This window comes from Oncorhynchus keta, chromosome 29 (assembly GCF_023373465.1).
Source record: "Oncorhynchus keta strain PuntledgeMale-10-30-2019 chromosome 29, Oket_V2, whole genome shotgun sequence".
NCBI classification, from domain to species: Eukaryota; Metazoa; Chordata; class Actinopteri; order Salmoniformes; family Salmonidae; genus Oncorhynchus; species Oncorhynchus keta.
In genome coordinates, this window is record NC_068449.1 from 1,405,001 (window position 1) to 1,426,137 (window position 21,137).

Consider the following 21,137-nt stretch of genomic DNA (forward strand, 5'->3'; position numbering starts at 1 on the left):
TACAGTACAGTCAGTTAGTTACAGTCAGATAGTTACAGTAAGATAGTTACAGTACAGTCAGTTACAATACAGTCAGATAGTTACAGTCAGATAGTTACAGTACAGTCAGTCAGTTACAATACAGTCAGATAGTTACAGTCAGATAGTTACAGTACAGTCAGTTAGTTACATTCAGTTAGATACAGTCAGTTAGTTACAATACAGTCAGTTAGTTAGTCAGTTAGTTATAGTACAGTCAGTTAGTTACAGTCAGTTAGTTACAGTCAGTTAGTTAGTTAGTCAGTTAGTTACAGTCAGTTAGTTACAGTCAGTTAGTTAGTTAGTCAGTTAGTTACAGTCAGTTAGTTACAGTCAGTTAGTTAGTTAGTCAGTTAGTTACAGTCAGTTAGTTACAGTCAGTTAGTTACAGTGAGTTAGTTACAGTCAATTAGTTACAATACAGTCAGTTAGTTAGTCAGTTAGTTACAGTCAGTTAGTTACAGTCAATTAGTTACAATACAGTCAGTTACAGTACAGTCAGATAGTTACAGTCAGTTAGTTACAATACAGTCAGTTACAATACAGTTAGATAGTTACAATACAGTCAGATAGTTACAATACAGTCAGATAGTTACAGTCAGTTAGTTACAATACAGTCAGTTACAATACAGTTAGATAGTTACAGTACAGTCAGTTACAATACAGTTAGATAGTTACAGTCAGTTAGTTACAATACAGTCAGATAGTTACAGTCAGATAGTTACAGTTAGATAGTTACAGTACAGTCAGATAGTTACAGTACAGTCAGTCAGTTAGTTACAATACAGTCAGTTAGTTACAGTCAGTTAGTTACAGTCAGATAGTTACAATACAGTCAGTTAGTTACAGTCAGTTAGTTACAGTCAGATAGTTACAATACAGTCAGATAGTTACAGTCAGATAGTTACAGTTAGATAGTTACAGTACAGTCAGTCAGTTAGTTACAGTCAGTTAGTTACAGTCAGATAGTTACAATACAGTCAGATATTTACAATACAGTCAGATAGTTACAGTCAGATAGTTACAATACAGTCAGATAGTTACAATACAGTCAGTTAGTTACAATACAGTCAGATAGTTACAATACAGTCAGATAGTTACAATACAGTCAGTTAGTTACAGTACAGTCAGTTAGTTACAGTCAGATAGTTACAGTTAGATAGTTACAATACAGTCAGATAGTTACAGTCAGATAGTTACAATACAGTCAGATAGTTACAATACAGTTAGATAGTTACAATACAGTCAGTTAGTTACAGTACAGTCAGATAGTTACAATACAGTCAGTTAGTTACAATACAGTCAGATAGTTACAATACAGTCAGATAGTTACAATACAGTCAGTTAGTTACAGTACAGTCAGTTAGTTACAGTCAGATAGTTACAGTTAGATAGTTACAGTACAGTCAGTTAGTTACAGTTAGATAGTTACAGTACAGTCAGTTACAATACAGTCAGATAGTTACAGTCAGATAGTTACAGTACAGTCAGTCAGTTACAATACAGTCAGATAGTTACAGTCAGATAGTTACAGTACAGTCAGTTAGTTACAGTTAGATAGTTACAGTACAGTCAGATAGTTACAGTCAGATAGTTACAGTACAGTCAGTTAGTTACAGTCAGATAGTTACAGTACAGTCAGATAGTTACAGTCAGATAGTTACAGTCAGTTAGTTACAGTTAGATAGTTACAGTACAGTCAGTTACAATACAGTCAGATAGTTACAGTCAGATAGTTACAATTAGATAGTTACAGTACAGTCAGATAGTTACAGTCAGTTAGTTACAGTTAGATAGTTACAGTACAGTCAGTTACAATACAGTCAGATAGTTACAGTCAGATAGTTACAGTCAGTTAGTTACAGTTAGATAGTTACAGTTAGATAGTTACAGTACAGTCAGTTAGTTACAGTCAGATAGTTACAGTACAGTCAGATAGTTACAGTCAGATAGTTACAGTCAGTTAGTTACAGTTAGATAGTTACAGTACAGTCAGTTACAATACAGTCAGTTAGTTACAGTCAGATAGTTACAGTTAGATAGTTACAGTACAGTCAGATAGTTACAGTTAGATAGTTACAGTACAGTCAGTGTTCAAAGTTCACCACATTAATACATGTTAATGCAGCATTAATAAGTATTAACACAGGGTTAATAAGTGTTACAGTGTCAATACAGTGTTAATATGTGTTAGTGTTAATGCAGTGTCAATACAGTGTTGATAGTGTTGATACAGTGTTACAGTATTAATACAGTGTTGATACAGTGTCAAAACAGTGTTGATACAGTGTTACAGTATTAATACAGTATTGATACAGTGTTGATAAGTGTTACAGTGTCAATACAGTGTTGATACAGTGTTACAGTATTAATACAGTGTTGATACAGTGTCAATGCAGTGTTAATATGTGTTACAGTGTCAATACAGTGTCAATACAGTGTTGATACAGTGTTGTTACAGTGTTGTTACAGTATTAATGCAGTGTTTTGCAGTGTTGATACAGTGTCGATACAGTGTTTATACAGTGTTGATACAGTGTTGATAAGTGTTACAGTGTCAATACAGTGTTGATACAGTGTTTATACAGTGTTACAGTATTAATACAGTGTTGATACAGTGTCAATACAGTGTTGATACAGTGTTTATACAGTGTTACAGTATTAATACAGTGTTGATACAGTGTTTATACAGTGTTACAGTATTAATACAGTGTTGATACAGTGTTAATACAGTGTTGATACAGTGTTACAGTATTAATACAGTGTTGATACAGTGTCAATACAGTGTTGATACAGTGTTGATAAGTGTTACAGTGTCAATGCAGTGTTGATACAGTGTTTATACAGTGTTTATACAGTGTTACAGTATTAATACAGTGTTGATACAGTGGCAATACAGTGTTGATACAGTGTTGATACAGTGTTTATACAGTGTTACAGTATTAATACAGTGTTGATACAGTGGCAATACAGTGTTGATACAGTGTTGATAAGTGTTACAGTGTCAATACAGTGTTGATACAGTGTTTATACAGTGTTTATACAGTGTTACAGTATTAATACAGTGTTGATACAGTGTCAATACAGTGTTGATAAGTGTTACAGTGTCAATACAGTGTTGATACAGTGTTTATACAGTGTTACAGTATTAATACAGTGTTGATACAGTATTAATACAGTGTTGATACAGTGTTGATAAGTGTTGATACAGTGTTGATACAGTGCTAATAGGTGTTACAGTGTTGATACAGTGTTAATAGGTGTTACAGTGTTAATAGCTGTTACAGTGTTAATAGTGTATCGCTGTTCAACCATCAAGTCATAGAGGAGCAGCAGCCTGGAAACACACACACACACACATACACACACAGAGCGAGGGGGGCAGAGAGAGAGAGAGATAGAGGGGGAGAGGGGTTAGAGGGAGAGAGATAGAGGGGGGAGAGGGGGCAGAGAGAGATTTAGAGGGGGAGGGGGCAAAGAGAGAGAGAGATAGATAGAAGGGGAGATGGGGCAGAGAGAGATAGAGGGGGAGAGGGCGGCAGAGGAAGGGGGAGAGGGGGGGCAGAGGAAGGGGGAGAGGGGGCCAGAGAGAGAACGTGAGATAGAGGCCGTGAGTGGGCAAACAGGCCCAACCCCCACTCTTACACTAGCCAATGGAATGTCCCAGGCTCTGCTCACACTTACTAGCCTGAGGCCAAACCACACGACCAACAACATTGGACACTTTATGGAACACAAAGCCTTCACTATCTCATCCGGGAATATCCCAGGCCTGAGGTCATCTGCCTTTGGCCTAAAGAGCAGGAACCCGGACTTCATCAAATAAATCAGAAATACAGACATTGTCATCCTGCAAGAAACCTGGTATGGAGGAGACAGACCCACTGGTTGCCCTCTAGGTTACAGAGAGCTGGTAGTCCCATCCACCACACTACCAGGTGGGTGGTATAGAGGAGATGGACCCACTGGTTGTCCTCTAGGTTACAGAGAGCTGGTAGTCCCATCCACCACACTACCAGGTGGGTGGTATAGAGGAGATGGACCCACTGGTTGCCCTCTAGGTTACAGAGAGCTGGTAGTCCCATCCACCACACTACCAGGTGGGAAACATGATATAGAGGAGACGAACCCACTGGTTGCCCTCTAGGTTACAGAGAGCTGGTAGTCCCATCCACCACACTACCAGGTGGGTGGTATAGAGGAGATGGACCCACTGGTTGCCCTCTAGGTTACAGAGAGCTGGTAGTCCCATCCACCACACTACCAGGTGGGTGGTATAGAGGAGATGGACCCACTGGTTGCCCTCTAGGTTACAGAGAGCTGGTAGTCCCATCCACCACACTACCAGGTGGGTGGTATAGAGGAGACAGACCCACTGGTTGTCCTCTAGGTTACAGAGAGCTGGTAGTCCCATCCACCACACTACCAGGTGGGTGGTATAGAGGAGACAGACCCACTGGTTGCCCATCTGTCTGGAATGCAAGTCTGGTTTAGGCTTTTTATTTTGGCTTCGCTGTGGATTAACCCCGGGAGAAGAAGAGAGGGAGAGAGAGAGAAAGAGATTGAGAGATAGGGGAGGGGAGGGAGAGAGAGAGAGGAGAGGCAGAGGCAGAGGCAGAGGCAGAGACAGAGCAGAGACAGAGACTCTAGGTTACAGAGAGCTGGAGAGTCCCAGAGGCAGAGAGAGAGGCACAGAGAGAGAGAGAGAGAGAGGCAGAGAGACCAGGTGGGTGGTAGAGAGGAGATGGACAGAGAGAGAGACAGAGAGAGAGAGAGAGACAGAGAGTTGCAGAGAAACAGAGAGAAAGATGAGGAGAGAGAGAGAAAAACTGGATAGGTCCCATCAAGGAAATCAGAAATACAGACATTGTCATCCTACCAGAAACATGGTATAGAGGAGATGGACCACTGGTTGCCCTCTAGGATACAGAGAGCTGGTAGTCCCATCCACCACACTACCAGGTGGGTGGTATAGAGGAGATGGACCCACTGGTTGCCCTCTAGGTTACAGAGAGCTGGTAGTCCCATCCACCACACTACCAGGTGGGTGAAACAGGGAACGCACCACTGGTATGCCCTCTAGGTTACAGAGAGCTGCTAGTCCCATCCACCCACTACCAGGTGGGTTATCAAAATAGGCCCACTTTTACCTCTAGGTTACAGAGAGCTGGTAGTCCCATCCACCACACTACCAGGTGGGTGGTATAAAGATAGACCCACTGGTTGCCCTCTAGGTTACAGAGAGCTGGTAGTCCCATCCACCACACTACCAGGTGGGTGGTATAGAGGAGATAGACCCACTGGTTGCCCTCTAGGTTACAGAGAGCTGGTAGTCCCATCCACCACACTACCAGGTGGGTGGTATAGAGGAGATAGACCCACTGGTTGCCCTCTAGGTTACCTAGCTGGTAGTCCATCCACCACACTACCAGGTGGGTGGTATAGAGGAGATAGACCCACTGGTTGCCCTCTAGGTTACAGAGAGCTGGTAGTCCCATCCACCACACTACCAGGTGGGTGGTATAGAGGAGATGGACCCACTGGTTGCCCTCTAGGTTACAGAGAGCTGGTAGTCCTATCCACCACACTACCAGGTGTGAAACAGGGAAGAGACTCAGGCGGTATGCTAATTTGGTATAGAGCAGACATAACCCACTCTATTAAATTAATCAAAACAGGAACATTTTACATCTGGCTAGAAATTCAAAAGGAAATTACCTTAACACAGAAACATGTCCTCCTGTGTGCTACCTACTGTATCCTGTGTGCTACCTACTGTATCCTGTGTACTACCTACTGTATCCTGTGTGCTACCTACTGTATCCTGTGTGCTACCTACAGTATCCTGTGTGCTACCTACTATATCCTGTGTGCTACCTACTGTATCCTGTGTGCGACCTACTGTATGCTACCTACTGTATCCTGTGTGCTACCTACTGTATATCCCCCCACTAGAATCCTGCTGTATCCTGTGTGCTACCTACTGTATCCTGTGTGCTACCTACTGTATCCTGTGTGCGACCTACTGTATGCTACCTACTGTATCCTGTGTGCTACCTACTGTATATCCCCCCACTAGAATCCTGCTGTATCCTGTGTGCTACCTACTGTATCCGTGTGCTACCTACTGTAACCTGTGTGCTACCTACTGTATCCTGTGTGCTACCTACTGTATATCCCCCACTAGAATCCTGCTGTATCCTGTGTGCTACCTACTGTATCCTGTGTGCTACCTGCTGTATCCTGTGTGCTACCTACTGTATCCTGTGTGCTACCTACTGTATCCTGTGTGCTACCTACTGTATCCTGTGTGCTACCTACTGTATCCTGTGTGCTACCTACTGTATATCCCCCCACTAGAATCCTGCGTGCTACCTACTGTATATCCCCCCACTAGAATCCCCATAATTTAATGAAGACAGCTTCTCCATCCTGGAGGGGAAATCAATCATTTCCAGGCCCAGGGACTTGTACTAGTCTGTGGCGACATAAATGCCCGAACTGGACCAGAACCACCTGCCTGGAGGTGACAACATTCCCTCCCCCATATGGCCCCCTAGACACAACTATGACAACATAACCAACAAAAATGGACCACAACTCCTGCAGCTCTGTTGCATGCTGGGTATGTACATAGTCAATGGTAGGCTTCGAGGGGACTCCTATGGTAGGTACACCTATAGCTCTGTTACATCCTGGGTATGTACATAGTCAATGGTAGGCTTCGAGGGGACTCCTATGGTAGGTACACCTAGCTCTGTTACATCCTGGGTATGTAGTCATAGTCAATGGCTCTAGGCTAGTCAATGGTAGGAGGGGACTCCTATGGTAGGTACACCTATAGCTCTGTTACATCCTGGGTATGTACATAGTCAATGGTAGGCTTCTAAGGGACTCCTATGATAGGTACACCTATAGCTCTGTTACATCCTGGGTATGTACATAGTCAATGGTAGGCTTCAAGGGGACTCCTATGGTAGATACACCTACAGCTCATCTCCTGGCAGTAATACTGTAGACTACTTTATCACTGACCTCAACCCAGAGTCTCAGATCACAACAAAATCACACTCTACTTGAACAGAGCAATACTCCATCATGAGGGATCAAAGCCAAAGGAACTGAGTAATATAAAGTAATGCTATAGATGGAAGGAAAGTAGTGTGGACATCTGCCAAAAACAATTAGGCAACAACAAATGCAATCCCCTCTAGACAATTTCCAGGACAAAATATTCCACTGTAATAGTGAAGGTGTAAACTTGGCAGTAGAAAACATAAACAGTATATTTGATCTCTCAGCTTCCCTCAAATCTAAAAATATCAAACAGAAAACTAAAGCAAATTAACAACAATGACAAATGGTTTGACGAAGAATGCAAAAACCTAAGAAAGAAATTGAGAAACCTGTCCAACCAAAAACATAGAGACCCAGAAAACCTGAGTCTACGCCTTCACTATGGTGAATTACTAAAACAATACAGAAATACACTACGTAAATGATGAATGAAATAAAAGCTGAAATAAATCATTATATTATTCTGACATTTCACATTCTAAAAATAAAGTGGTGATGCTGTCTGGCCTTAGACAGGGAATTTTTTACGAGGAATTTAAACTGGATTCCAGAACAAACTGGATTCCAGAACAAACTGGATTCCAGAACCCACTGGATTCTCCAATTACCTTGAATAAACTACAGGACAAAATACAAACCCTACAACCCAAAGAGGGTATGTGGCGTTGATGGTACCTTCACTTAAATTACAATACAGTGGGGGCAAAAAAGTATTTAGTCAGCCACCAATTGTGCAAGTTCTCCCACTTAAAAAGATGGGAGGGGCCTGTAATTTTCATCATAGGTACACTTCAACTATGACAGACAAAATTAGAAAAGAAATACAGAAAATCACATTGTAGGATATTTAATGAATTTATTTGCAAATTATGGTGGAAAATAAGTATTTGGTCACTGTTACGTTCCCCAGTTTATGTGTTGTAGTTTGTATGTTTGCATGTGTTTATTTCAGGAAATGGCTTCCTGATATCCCTCAAGCAGCTGATTGGTCGACTCCATGGCTAATTGGAGAGCTGACCCCGCCCCCTCGTCAAGACGCAGCTGTCTCCAGTTACACATTCATTCTGAAGCTATATAAAAGCCAGTGTTCTGTTCAGGAGAGAGATTTTTGGAGGTAGGGATTGCTGAGGGAGAATTTTGCTGGAGGTAGATTTGCTAGAGAGTTTTTCTGGGAGGTCATTGCAGAGATTTTGCTAGAGAGATTTTGCTAGTGTTTGATTTTGATGGGAGTTCATTGCTGGAAAGTTGGTATGTTTTGTGAGTTTGTTGCTCAGATAGAGCTTATTTGATGTCCTTTGTTTCTTAGTTTGTTTGTGAAATTGTTTAATATTCTGTTTAATTTGTTCCCAGGGAGGAAGGGGAAGGCACCTAGGGAGTGCTTAGGCAAGAGGCCCGCGGGCATACATATACCCGTAGCATATTTGCTGTCTAGGCACACTAGGTAAGACCTGGGCGGACCACCCCCTGTATTTTGGTTAGGGCACCAGGTGGTGCTAAATTAGGTAAGTAGTGGGTAGGCAGGTAAGATAGGAGAGGGGGGGCTTTGAGATTTACTTTCTTTGCTTTGGTTCCGTCCAGCCCCTTTTCCCCATTTTACCGTGTAAAGGAATAAAGTCCTTGTAAACGGTACCACATTCTGCCTGTTGTCATTCTTTCTTGCACCTCCAGTCCAGACCTTTTTCACTTCACGGAGAGTTTAGTTGTAGCAGGGTGTTGCGTTCCCTCATAGAGGCGTGCGTAACAGTCACCTACAAACAAGCAAGATTTCTGGCTCTCACAGACCTGTAACTTCTTCTTCAAGAGGCTCCTCTGTCCTCCACTCGTTACCTGTATTACTGGCACCTGTTTGAACTTGTTATCAGTATAAAAGACACCTGTCCACAACCTCAAACACTGCCTAGCAACAGCCCCAAAACATCACTGCTCTAGAGGAGATCTGCATGGAGGAATGGGCCAAAATACCAGCAACAGTGTGTGAAAACCTTGTGAAGACTTACAGAAAACGTTTGATCTCTGTCATTTTTTATTTATTAATTTTTTATTTCACCTTTATTTAACCAGGTAGGCAAGTTGAGAACAATTTACAATTGCGACCTGGCCAAGATAAAGCAAAGCAGTTTGACAGATACAACGACACAGAGTTACACATGGAGTAAAACAAACATACAGTCAGTAATACAGTATAAACAAGTCTATATACAATGTGAGCAAATGAGGTGAGAAGGGAAGTAAAGGCAAAAAAGGCCATGGTGGCAAAGTAAATACAATATAGCAAGTAAAACACTGGAATGGTAGTTTTGCAATGGAAGAATGTGCAAAGTAGAAATAAAAATAATGGGCTGCAAAGGAGCAAAATAAATAAATAAATAAAATACAGTTGGGAAAGAGGTAGTTGTTTGGGCTAAATTATAGGTGGGCTATGTACAGGTGCAGTAATCTGTAAGATGCTCTGACAGTTGGTGCTTAAAGCTAGTGAGGGAGATAAGTGTTTCCAGTTTCAGAGATCATTATCAACAAAGGGTATTTAACAAAGTATTGAGATAAACAAAAAGGTGCCATTAATACGGGTAACGAGTGGAGGACAGAGGAGCCTCTTGAAGAAGTTACAGGTCTGTGAGAGCCAGAAATCTTGCTTGTTTGTAGGTGACCAAATACTTATTTTCCACCATAATTTGCAAATAAATTCATTATAAATCCTACAATGTGATTTTCTGGATTTTCTTTCTAATTTTGTCTGTCGTAGTTTTAGTGTACCTATGATGAAAATTACAGGCCTCACTCATCTTTTTAAGTGTCAGAACTTGCACAATTGGTGGCTGACTAAATACTTTTTTGCCCCACTGTATATGCAGACAACAAATTCCAATTGGCTATACTAAAACTCTTTAACATCATCCTCAGCTCTGGCATCTTCCCCAATATTTGGAACCAAGGACTGATCACCCCAATCCACAAAAGTTTAGACAAATTTGACCCCAATAACTACCGTGGGATATGCGTCAACAGCAACCTTGGGAAAATCCTCTACATTATCATTAACAGCAGACCCGTACATTTCCTCAGTGAAAACATTGAACTGAGCAAATGTCAAATTGGCTTTTTACCAAATGACCGTACAACAGACCATGTATTCACCATGCATACCCTAATTGACAAACAAACAAACCAAAACAATGCTTTGTTGATTTCAAAAAATCCTTTGACTCAATTTGGCATGAGGGTCTGCTATACAAATTGATGGAAAGTGGAGTTGGGGACATTATAAAATTACGACATTATAAAATCCATGTACACAAACAACAAGTGTGCGGTTAAAATTGGCAAAAAAACACACATTTCTTCCCACAGGGCCGTGGGGTGAGACAGGGATGCAGCTTAAGCCCCACCCTCTTCAAAATATATATCAACGAATTGGCGAGGGAACTAGAACAATCTGCAGCACCTGGCCTCACACTACTACCCGCTAATTACCAAAGAGGGCCTACAGCAGCACCTAGATCTTCTGCACAGATTCTGCCAGACCTGGGCCCTAACAGTAAATCTCAGTAAGACCAAAATAATGGTGTTCCAAAAAAGGTCCAGTCACCAGGACCGCAAATACAAATACATCTAGACACCTTGGCCTAAACATCAGCGCCACAGGTAACTTCCACAAGGCTGTGAACGATCTGAGAGACAAGGCAAGAAGGACCTTCTATGCCATCAAAAGAAACATTAAATTTGACATACCAATTAGGATCTGGCTAAAAATACTTGAATCAGTTATAGAACCCATTGCCCTTTATGGTTGTGAGGTCTGGGGTCCGCTCACCAACCAAGACTTCACAAAATGGGACAAACACCAAATTGAGACTCTGCACGCAGAATTCTGCAAAAATATCCTCCTTGTACAACGTAAAACACCAGATAATGCACGCAGAGCAGAATTAGGCCGATACCCGCTAATTATTCAAATCCAGAAAAGAGACATTAAATTATATAACCACCTAAAAGGAAGCGATTCCCAAACCTTCCACAACAAAGCCATCACCTACAGAGAGACGAACCTGGAGAAGAGTCCCCTAAGCAAGCTGGTTCTGGGGCTCTGTTCACAAACATGAACACACCCCACAGAGCCCCAGGACAGCAGCACAATTAGACCCAACCAAATCATGAGAAAACTACAAGATAATTACTTGACACATGGAAAGAATTTACAAAAAAAACAGAGCAAACTAGAATGATTTTTGGCCCTAAACAGAGAGTACACAGTGGCAGAATACCTGACCACTGTGACTGACCCAAAATTAAGGAAAGTTTTGACTATGTACAGACTCAGTTTGCATAGTTTTACTATTGAGAAAGGCCGCCAAAGGCAGACCTGGCTCTCAAGAGAAGACAGGCTATGTGCCTGTTTAGAGCGAGAGAGAAAGAAAGAAAGAGAGAGATAGAGAGAGCGAGAGAGAGAGAGAGAGAGAGAGAGAGAGAGAGAGAGAGAGAGAGAGAGAGAGAGAGAGAGAGAGAGAGAGAGAGAGAGATAGAGAAAAAGAGAGAGAGAGAAAGAAAGAGAAAGAGAGATAGAGAAAAAGAAAGAGAGAGAGAGAGAGAGAGAGAGAGAGAGAGAGAGAGAGAGAAAAAAAAAGAAAGAGAAAGAGATAACACTGACCTCAGTTCATAAATCCTTAGTAAATAAAGCCTTTGGGGGATAATTGAATGTAATCTCCAATAGCCAGTAATTACCACTAAGTGTCTAAGACGGTATAGACACACAGACCAAGGAAGGACACATCACCACACACACACACACAACCATACACACACACATACAGAATGTGTCTGGGCAGGAGAAGAGCTGAGAGGTCAGCAGGAAGTGGATAAGTGTGGACATGTGGCCTGTCACTCCGAGAGACAAGAAGATGATAATGTTACATAGAAGAGGAGGGAAGTGGAGAGGAGGTGAGGAGAGGAAGGGATGGGGAGGGGAGGGAGGCAGAGAGAAGGGGAGGTGAGGAGATGAAGGGGAGGGGAGGGGGAGGCAGAGAGAGAGGAGGGGGGAGGAGAGGAGAGGAGAGGGAGGAGGAGGGAGGGGAGGAGAGGAGAGGGAGAGGAGAGGAGAGGAGAGGAGGAGGGAGGAGGGGAGGAGAGGAGAGGGGGAGGAGAGGGGGGAGGGAGAGGAGAGGGAGGGGAGGAGGAGGGGAGGAGAGGAGGAGGGGAGGCAGAGAGGAGGGGAGGGGAGGAGAGGAGAGGGAGGGGGGAGGGGGAGGGGAGGCAGGCAGAGAGAGGGGAAGGGGAGGTGGAGGCAGAGGAAGGGGAGGTGAGGGGAGGGGGAGGGGGAGGGGAGGGGAGGGAGGGGAGGGGGGAGGGGGAGGGAGAGGAGAGGAAGGGAGGGGGAGGGGGAGGGAGGCAGAGAGAAGGGGAGGTGAGGAGAGGAAGGGAGGGGAGGGGAGGCAGAGAGAAGGGGAGGTGAGGAGAGGAAGGGAGGGGGAGGGGAGGCAGGGAGGCAGAGAGGAAGGGGAGGGAGAGAGGGGAGAGGAAGGGAGGGGGGAGGGGAGGCAGAGAGAAGGGGAGGTGAGAGGGAGGAAGGGAGGAGAGGAAGGGAGGGGGGAGAGGAAGGGAGGGGGAGGGGAGGCAGAGAGAAGGGGAGGGGGAGGGGAGGCAGAGAGAAGGAGAGGGGAGGCGTTAGAGGAGGTGGTGGAGAGGAGAGGAAGGGAGGGGGAGGGGAGGCAGAGAGGAGGGGGAGGAGAGGAAGGGAGGGGGAGGGGAAGGGAAGGGAAGCGAAGGGAAGGGAAGGGAAGGGAAGGGAAGGGAAGGGAAGGGAAGGGAAGGGAAGGGAAGGGAAGGGAAGGGAAACCAGCTGATATGATGGAGATATTAACCAGCTGATAGGACTGTCATATTAACCAGCTGATAGGACTGTCATATTAACCAGCTGATAGGACTGTCATATTAACCAGCTGACAGGATGGAGATATTAACCAGCTGATAGGACTGTCATATTAACCAGCTGATAGGACTGTCATATTAACCAGCTGATAGGACTGTCATATTAACCAGCTGATAGGACTGTCATATTAACCAGCTGATAGGACTGTCATATTAACCAGCTGACAGGACTGTCATATTAACCAGCTGATAGGACTGTCATATTAACCAGCTGATAGGACTGTCATATTAACCAGCTGATTGGACTGTCATATTAACCAGCTGATAGGACTGTCATATTAACCAGCTGATAGGACTGTCATATTAACCAGCTGATAGGACTGTCATATTAACCAGCTGATTGGACTGTCATATTAACCAGCTGATTGGACTGTCATATTAACCAGCTGACAGGACTGTCATATTAACCAGCTGATTGGACTGTCATATTAACCAGCTGATTGGACTGCCATATTAACCAGCTGATTGGACTGTCATATTAACCAGCTGATTGGACTGTCATATTAACCAGCTGACAGGACTGTCATATTAACCAGCTGATTGGACTGTCATATTAACCAGCTGATTGGACTGTCATATTAACCAGCTGATTGGACTGTCATATTAACCAGCTGATTGGACTGTCATATTAACCAGCTGATTGGACTGTCATATTAACCAGCTGATTGGACTGTCATATTAACCAGCTGATTGGACTGTCATATTAACCAGCTGATTGGACTGTCATATTAACCAGCTGATTGGACTGTCATATTAACCAGCTGATTGGACTGTCATATTAACCAGCTGATAGGACTGTCATATTAACCAGCTGATTGGACTGTCATATTAACCAGCTCATACTGTCATATTAACCAGCTGATTTGACTGTCATATTAACCAGCTGATAGGACTGTCATATTAACCAGCTGATAGGACTGTCATATTAACCAGCTGATAGGACTGTCATATTAACCAGCTGATAGGACTGTCATATTAACCAGCTCATACTGTCATATTAACCAGCTCATACTGTCATATTAACCAGCTGATTGGACTGTCATATTAACCAGCTGATAGGACTGTCATATTAACCAGCTGATAGGACTGTCATATTAACCAGCTCATACTGTCATATTAACCAGCTGACAGGACTGTCATATTAACCAGCTGATAGGACTGTCATATTAACCAGCTGATAGGACTGTCATATTAACCAGCTCATACTGTCATATTAACCAGCTGATAGGACTGTCATATTAACCAGCTGATTGGACTGTCATATTAACCAGCTGATAGGACTGTCATATTAACCAGCTGATAGGACTGTCATATTAACCAGCTGATAGGACTGTCATATTAACCAGCTGATAGGACTGTCATATTAACCAGCTGATAGGACTGTCATATTAACCAGCTGATAGGACTGTCATATTAACCAGCTCATACTGTCATATTAACCAGCTGATAGGACTGTCATATTAACCAGCTGATAGGACTGTCATATTAACCAGCTGATAGGACTGTCATATTAACCAGCTCATACTGTCATATTAACCAGCTGATAGGACTGTCATATTAACCAGCTGATAGGACTGTCATATTAACCAGCTGATAGGACTGTCATATTAACCAGCTCATACTGTCATATTAACCAGCTGATAGGACTGTCATATTAACCAGCTGATAGGACTGTCATATTAACCAGCTGATAGGACTGTCATATTAACCAGCTGATAGGACTGTCATATTAACCAGCTGATAGGACTGTCATATTAACCAGCTGATAGGACTGTCATATTAACCAGCTGATAGGACTGTCATATTAACCAGCTGATAGGACTGTCATATTAACCAGCTGATAGGACTGTCATATTAACCAGCTGATAGGACTGTCATATTAACCAGCTGATAGGACTGTCATATTAACCAGCTGATAGGACTGTCATATTAACCAGCTGATAGGACTGTCATATTAACCAGCTGATTGGACTGTTCTAGCCGACATGTTATTGTCCCTTTCTTCTTCGTCCCAAAATGTGGGATGAAGAAACACAGCTGTGTTGCCGAGGAGACCAGACCAGCAGCAGCACAGTGAGCAGATCCATAGAACTAGTGCTCAACAACACAGCCTCTTCCACGTAATGATCACACACACACACCTCACAATGCAGACAACATCATAGCACTTTCCTCATAATAGTCTTTCTCTCTGTCACAGTCTTTCTCCCTGCATCCTTCAGCCGCCTTTTCCTCTTTTCTTTCTCTCACACACACACACACACACACACACACACACACACACACACACACACACACACACACACACACACACACACACACACACACACACACACACACACACACACACACACACACACACACACACACACACACACACACACAAATCAACTGCAATCCCAGGAGCACCAGAGCCCCCACGAGGAGCATGCTGATCCCCAGCTTCTCCCTCCTCTGGGCTGCCTCTTCCCCCTGCCTGGGCCCCTGGAGGACCCCACCCTCTGGAACCTAACAGCCAACACATATGGACACCAACACAAACTCTGGAGACTAACCTCTGGGGGCCAAACTCTGCCAAGCCTAGGAACACCCCCGGGCTGGGTTCTGATTGGTGGTGAAACACCCCCTGGCTGGATTCTGATTGGTGGAGAAACACCCCCTGGTGGGGAAACACCCCCTGGTGGGGAAACACCCCCTGGCTGGATTCTGACTGGTGGAGAAACACCCCCTCGTGGGGAAACACCCCCTGGTGGGGAAACACCCCCTGGTGGGGAAACACCCCTGGTGGATTGGAGAAACTGACTGGTGGAGAAACACCCCTGTGGAGAAACACCCCTGGTGGAGAAACACCCCTGGTGGAGAAACACCCCTGGTGGAGAAACACCCCTGGTGGAGAAACACCCCTGGTGGAGAAACACCCCTGGTGGGGAAACACCCCTGGTGGAGAAACACCCCCTGGTGGAGAAACACCCCCTGGTGGGGAAACACCCCCTGGTGGAGAAACACCCCCTGGTGGGGAAACACCCCCTGGTGGAGAAACACCCCCTGGTGGGGAAACACCCCCTGGTGGGGAAACACCCCCTGGTGGAGAAACACCCCCTGGTGGGGAAACACCCCTGGTGGGAAACACCCCCTGGTGGGGAAACACCCCTGGTGGAGAAACACCCCTGGTGGAGAAACACCCCTGGTGGAGAAACACCCCTGGTGGGAAACACCCCCTGGTGGAGAAACACCCCCTGGTGGAGAAACACCCCCTGGTGGAGAAACACCCCCTGGTGGGGAAACACCCCCTGGTGGAGAAACACCCCCTGGTGGGGAAACACCCCCTGGTGGAGAAACACCCCCTGGTGGGGAAACACCCCCTGGTGGAGAAACACCCCCTGGTGGAGAAACACCCCTGGTGGGGAAACACCCCCTGGTGGGGAAACACCCCCTGGTGGAGAAACACCCCCTGGTGGGGAAACACCCCCGGTGGAGAAACACCCCCTGTGGAGAAACACCCCCTGGTGGAGAAACACCCCTGGTGGAGAAACACCCCCTGGTGGAGAAACACCCCTGGTGGAGAAACACCCCCTGGTGGAGAAACACCCCCTGGTGGAGAAACACCCCTGGTGGAGAAACACCCCTGGTGGAGAAACACCCCTGGTGGAGAAACACCCCTGGTGGGGAAACACCCCTGGTGGAGAAACCCCTGGTGGAGAAACACCCCTGGTGGAGAAACACCCCTGGTGGAGAAACACCCCTGGTGGAGAAACACCCCTGGTGGAGAAACACCCCTGGTGGAGAAACACCCCCTGGTGGGGAAACACCCCCTGGTGGAGAAACACCCCTGGTGGAGAAACACCCCTGGTGGAGAAACACCCCCTGGTGGAGAAACACCCCCTGGTGGAGAAACACCCCCTGGTGGAGAAACACCCCCTGGTGGGGAAACACCCCCTGGTGGAGAAACACCCCCTGGTGGAGAAACACCCCCTGGTGGAGAAACACCCCCTGGTGGGGAAACACCCCCTGGTGGGGAACCACCCTCTGGCTGGATTCTGACTGGTGCAACCGACAGATTGGTCAGTAGGTCATCAGACAGGTCGGTCAGTAGGTCATCAGACAGGTCGGTCAGTAGGTTATCAGACAGGTCGGTCAGTAGGCCATCAGACAGGTCGGTCAGTAGGTTATCAGACAGGTCGGTCAGTAGGTCATCAGACAGTTCGGTCAGTAGGTTATCAGACAGGTCGGTTAGTAGGCCATCAGACAGATCGGTCAGTAGGTTATCAGACAGATTGGTCAGTAGGTCATCAGACAGGTCGGTCAGTAGGCCATCAGACAGGTCGGTCAGTAGGTTATCAGACAGGTCGGTCAGTAGGTTATCAGACAGGTCGGTCAGTAGGCCATCAGACAGGTCGGTCAGTAGGCCATCAGACAGGTCGGTCAGTAGGTCATCAGACAGATTGGTCAGTAGGTCATCAGACAGATTGGTCAGTAGGTTATCAGACAGGTCGGTCAGTAGGTCATCAGACAGATTGGTCAGTAGGTTATCAGACAGGTCGGTCAGTAGGTTATCAGACAGATTGGTCAGTAGGTCATCAGACAGATTGGTCAGTAGGTCATCAGACAGATTGGTCAGTAGGTCATCAGACAGATTGGTCAGTAGGTCATCAGACAGATTGGTCAGTAGGTCATCAGACAGGTCGGTCAGTAGGTCATCAGACAGATTGGTCAGTAGGTCATCAGACAGATTGGTCAGTAGGTTATCAGACAGATTGGTCAGTAGGTTATCAGACAGGTCGGTCAGTAGGTCATCAGACAGATTGGTCAGTAGGTTATCAGACAGATTGGTCAGTAGGTTATCAGACAGATTGGTCAGTAGGTTATCAGACAGGTCGGTCAGTAGGTTATCAGACAGATTGGTCAGTAGGTTATCAGACAGATTGGTCAGTAGGTTATCAGACAGATTGGTCAGTAGGTTATCAGACAGATTGGTCAGTAGGTCATCAGACAGATTGGTCAGTAGGTTATCAGACAGATTGGTCAGTAGGTCATCAGACAGGTCGGTCAGTAGGTTATCAGACAGATTGGTCAGTAGGTTATCAGACAGATTGGTCAGTAGGTCATCAGACAGGTCGGTCAGTAGGTTATCAGACAGATTGGTCAGTAGGTCATCAGACAGATTGGTCAGTAGGTTATCAGACAGATTGGTCAGTAGGTCATCAGACAGGTCGGTCAGTAGGTTATCAGACAGATTGGTCAGTAGGTCATCAGACAGGTCGGTCAGTAGGCCAGTACACTACAGGTACATCTGTCAACAATATAGTACACTACAGGTACATCTGTCAACAATATAGTACACTACAGGTACATCTGTCAACAATATAGTACACTACAGGTACATCTGTCAACAATATAGTACACTACAGGTACATCTGTCAACAATATAGTACACTACAGGTACATCTGTCAACAATATAGTACACTACAGGTACATCTGTCAACAATATAGTACACTACAGTTAGCGCTGTCAACAATATAGTACACTACAGGTACATCTGTCAACAATATAGTACACTACAGGTACATCTGTCAACAATATAGTACACTACAGGTACATCTGTCAACAATATAGTACACTACAGGTACATCTGTCAACAATATATATAGTCTATATTAATATCAATAGTCTATATTCTCCAGAAAACAGACAGCCAGAGCGTGCATCAGCATTAGGAAAACAAAAACAGTAGGATTAGCAGAAGAGGTTACTTAAGGACCATGAGTGATGAGTTGCATGCAACCCACCAGCCTGGTGTCATAGACTAGACTTAACATAGTAAAGCTAAATCCGGGACAATCAAATCAGTACGATATGTTCCCTTCTCCCCCACTCCTCTCCTCTCCTCTCCTCTTCCTCTCCTCTCCTCTTCCCCTCCTCTCCTCTTCCCCTCCCCTCCTTTCCTCTCCTCTCCTCTTCCTCTCCTCTCCTCTCCTCTCCTCTCCTCTTCCTCTCCTCTCCTCTCCTCTCCTCTTCCCCTCCTCTCCTCTCCTCTTCCTCTCCTCTCCTCTCCTCTCCTCTCCTCTCCTCTTCCTCCTCCTTCCTTTCCTTTCCTTTCCTTTCCTCTCCTCTCCTCTCCTCTCCTCTCCTCTCCTCTCCTCTTCCCTCCTCTCCTCTTCCTCTCATCTCCTCTTCCTCTCCTCTCCTCTCCTCTCCTCTCCCTTCCTCTCCTCTCCTCTCCTCTCCTCTTCCCTCCTCTCCTCTCCTCTTCCTCTCCTCTCCTCTTCCCCTCCTCTCCTCTTCCTCTCCTCTCCTTTCCTCTCCTCTCCTCTCCTCTCCTCTCTCCTCTCCTCTCCTCTTCCCTCCTCTCCTCTCCTCTCCTCTCCTCTCCTCTCCTCTCCTCTCCTCTTCCTCTCTCTCTTCCTCTCCTCTCCTCTCCTCTCCTCTCTCCTCTCCTCTCCTCTCCCTCTCCTCTCCTCTCCTCTCCTCTCCTCTCCTCTCCTCTCCTCTCCTCTCCTCTCCTCTCCTCTCCCTCCTCTCCTCTCCCTCTCCTCTCCTCTCCTCTTCCTCTCCTCTCCTCTCCTCTTCCTCTCCTCTCCTCTTCCCCTCCTTTCCTCTCCTCTCCTCTTCCTCTCCTCTCCTCTCCTCTCCTCTTCCCCTCCTTTCCTCTCCTCTCCTCTCCTCTTCCTCTCTCCTCTCTCCTCTCCTCTCCTCTCCTCTCCTCTCCTCTCCCCTCCTCTCCTCTCCTCTCCTCTTCCTCTCCTCTCCTCTTCCCCTCCTCTCCTCTCCTCTCCTCTCCTCTTCCTCTCTGCTCCTCCGTGACCTGTGTGGGTTAACACTTCCACTCTCAAAAATAACACGGTCTGTGTATCAGGTAGAATGGCAAAGCAACGTGACGCGTATAGTGGAAGTGTGAGCCCACACGGGTCAGACGATGTCTGCAATGCAAAAACACCTAAAGCTACTGTATATCTATGTTCGCACAATTCTGGTAACTTTCACAAAATGTCATTGGACACACCCTCTACAAACTCACCCTCTACAAACACACTCTCTACAAATACACTCTCTACAAACTCACCCTCTACAAACACCCCCTCTAGAAACACACTCTCTACAAACACACTCTCTACAAATACACTCTACAAATACACTCTCTACAAACTCACCCTCTACAAACACCCCCTCTAGAAACACACTCTCTACAAATACACTCTACAAATGCACTCTCTACAAACACACCCCTCTACAAACACACCCCTCTACAAACACACCCCTCTACCACCACACCCTCTGCAAACACACCCTCTGCAAACACACCCTCTACAAACACACCCTCTACAAACACACCCTCTACAAACACACCCTCTACAAACACACCCTCCACAAACACACCCCTCCACAAACACACCCCTCTACAAACACACCATCCACAAACACACCCCTCTACAAACACACCCCTCTACAAACACACCATCCACAAACATACAAAACATCATTCTGAATTCATGATTAGTTAATTCAGTTAAGGAGCTGTACCTGATTAAAAACAGGCAAATAAACATAGTAACACACATCCTATCCTGTCGGCAGGCATCCTGGCATGTCATCTTTCCCTACAGGCAAATACATTTCAAATATACATATACATCATTCATTACCATAACTAAAATGGCCGATCCCAATCACACCCCATCAACCAACCGACCAATCCCACCCCATCAACCAACCGACCAATCTCACACCAACAACCAACCAACCCCACCCCATCAACCAACCAACCGACCAATCCCATCCCCATCAACCAACCGACCAAATCCACCCCATCAACCAACCGACCAAATCCACCCCATCAACCAACCGACCAAATCCACCCCATCAACCAACCAACCAATCCCATCCCCATCAACCAACCAACCGACCAAATCCACCCCATCAACCAACCGACCAATCCCACCCCATCAACCAACCAACCAATCCCACCCCATCAACCAACCAACCAATCCCACCCCATCAACCATCCGACCAATCCCACCCCATCAACCAACCGACCAATCACAACCCATCAACCAACCGACCAATCACACCCCTTCAACCAACCGACCAATCACACCCCATCAACCAACCGACCAATCCCCC

The 21,137-nt window shown here is 45.7% G+C and overlaps 1 protein-coding gene across 2 annotated transcripts in view; it reads right to left on the bottom strand.

Moving 5' to 3' along the window:
- LOC127913471 (sodium/calcium exchanger 3-like) overlaps positions 1-21,137 on the bottom strand; it is a 204,421-nt gene that overhangs the window by 157,197 nt on the left and 26,087 nt on the right. The window lies entirely within an intron of this gene.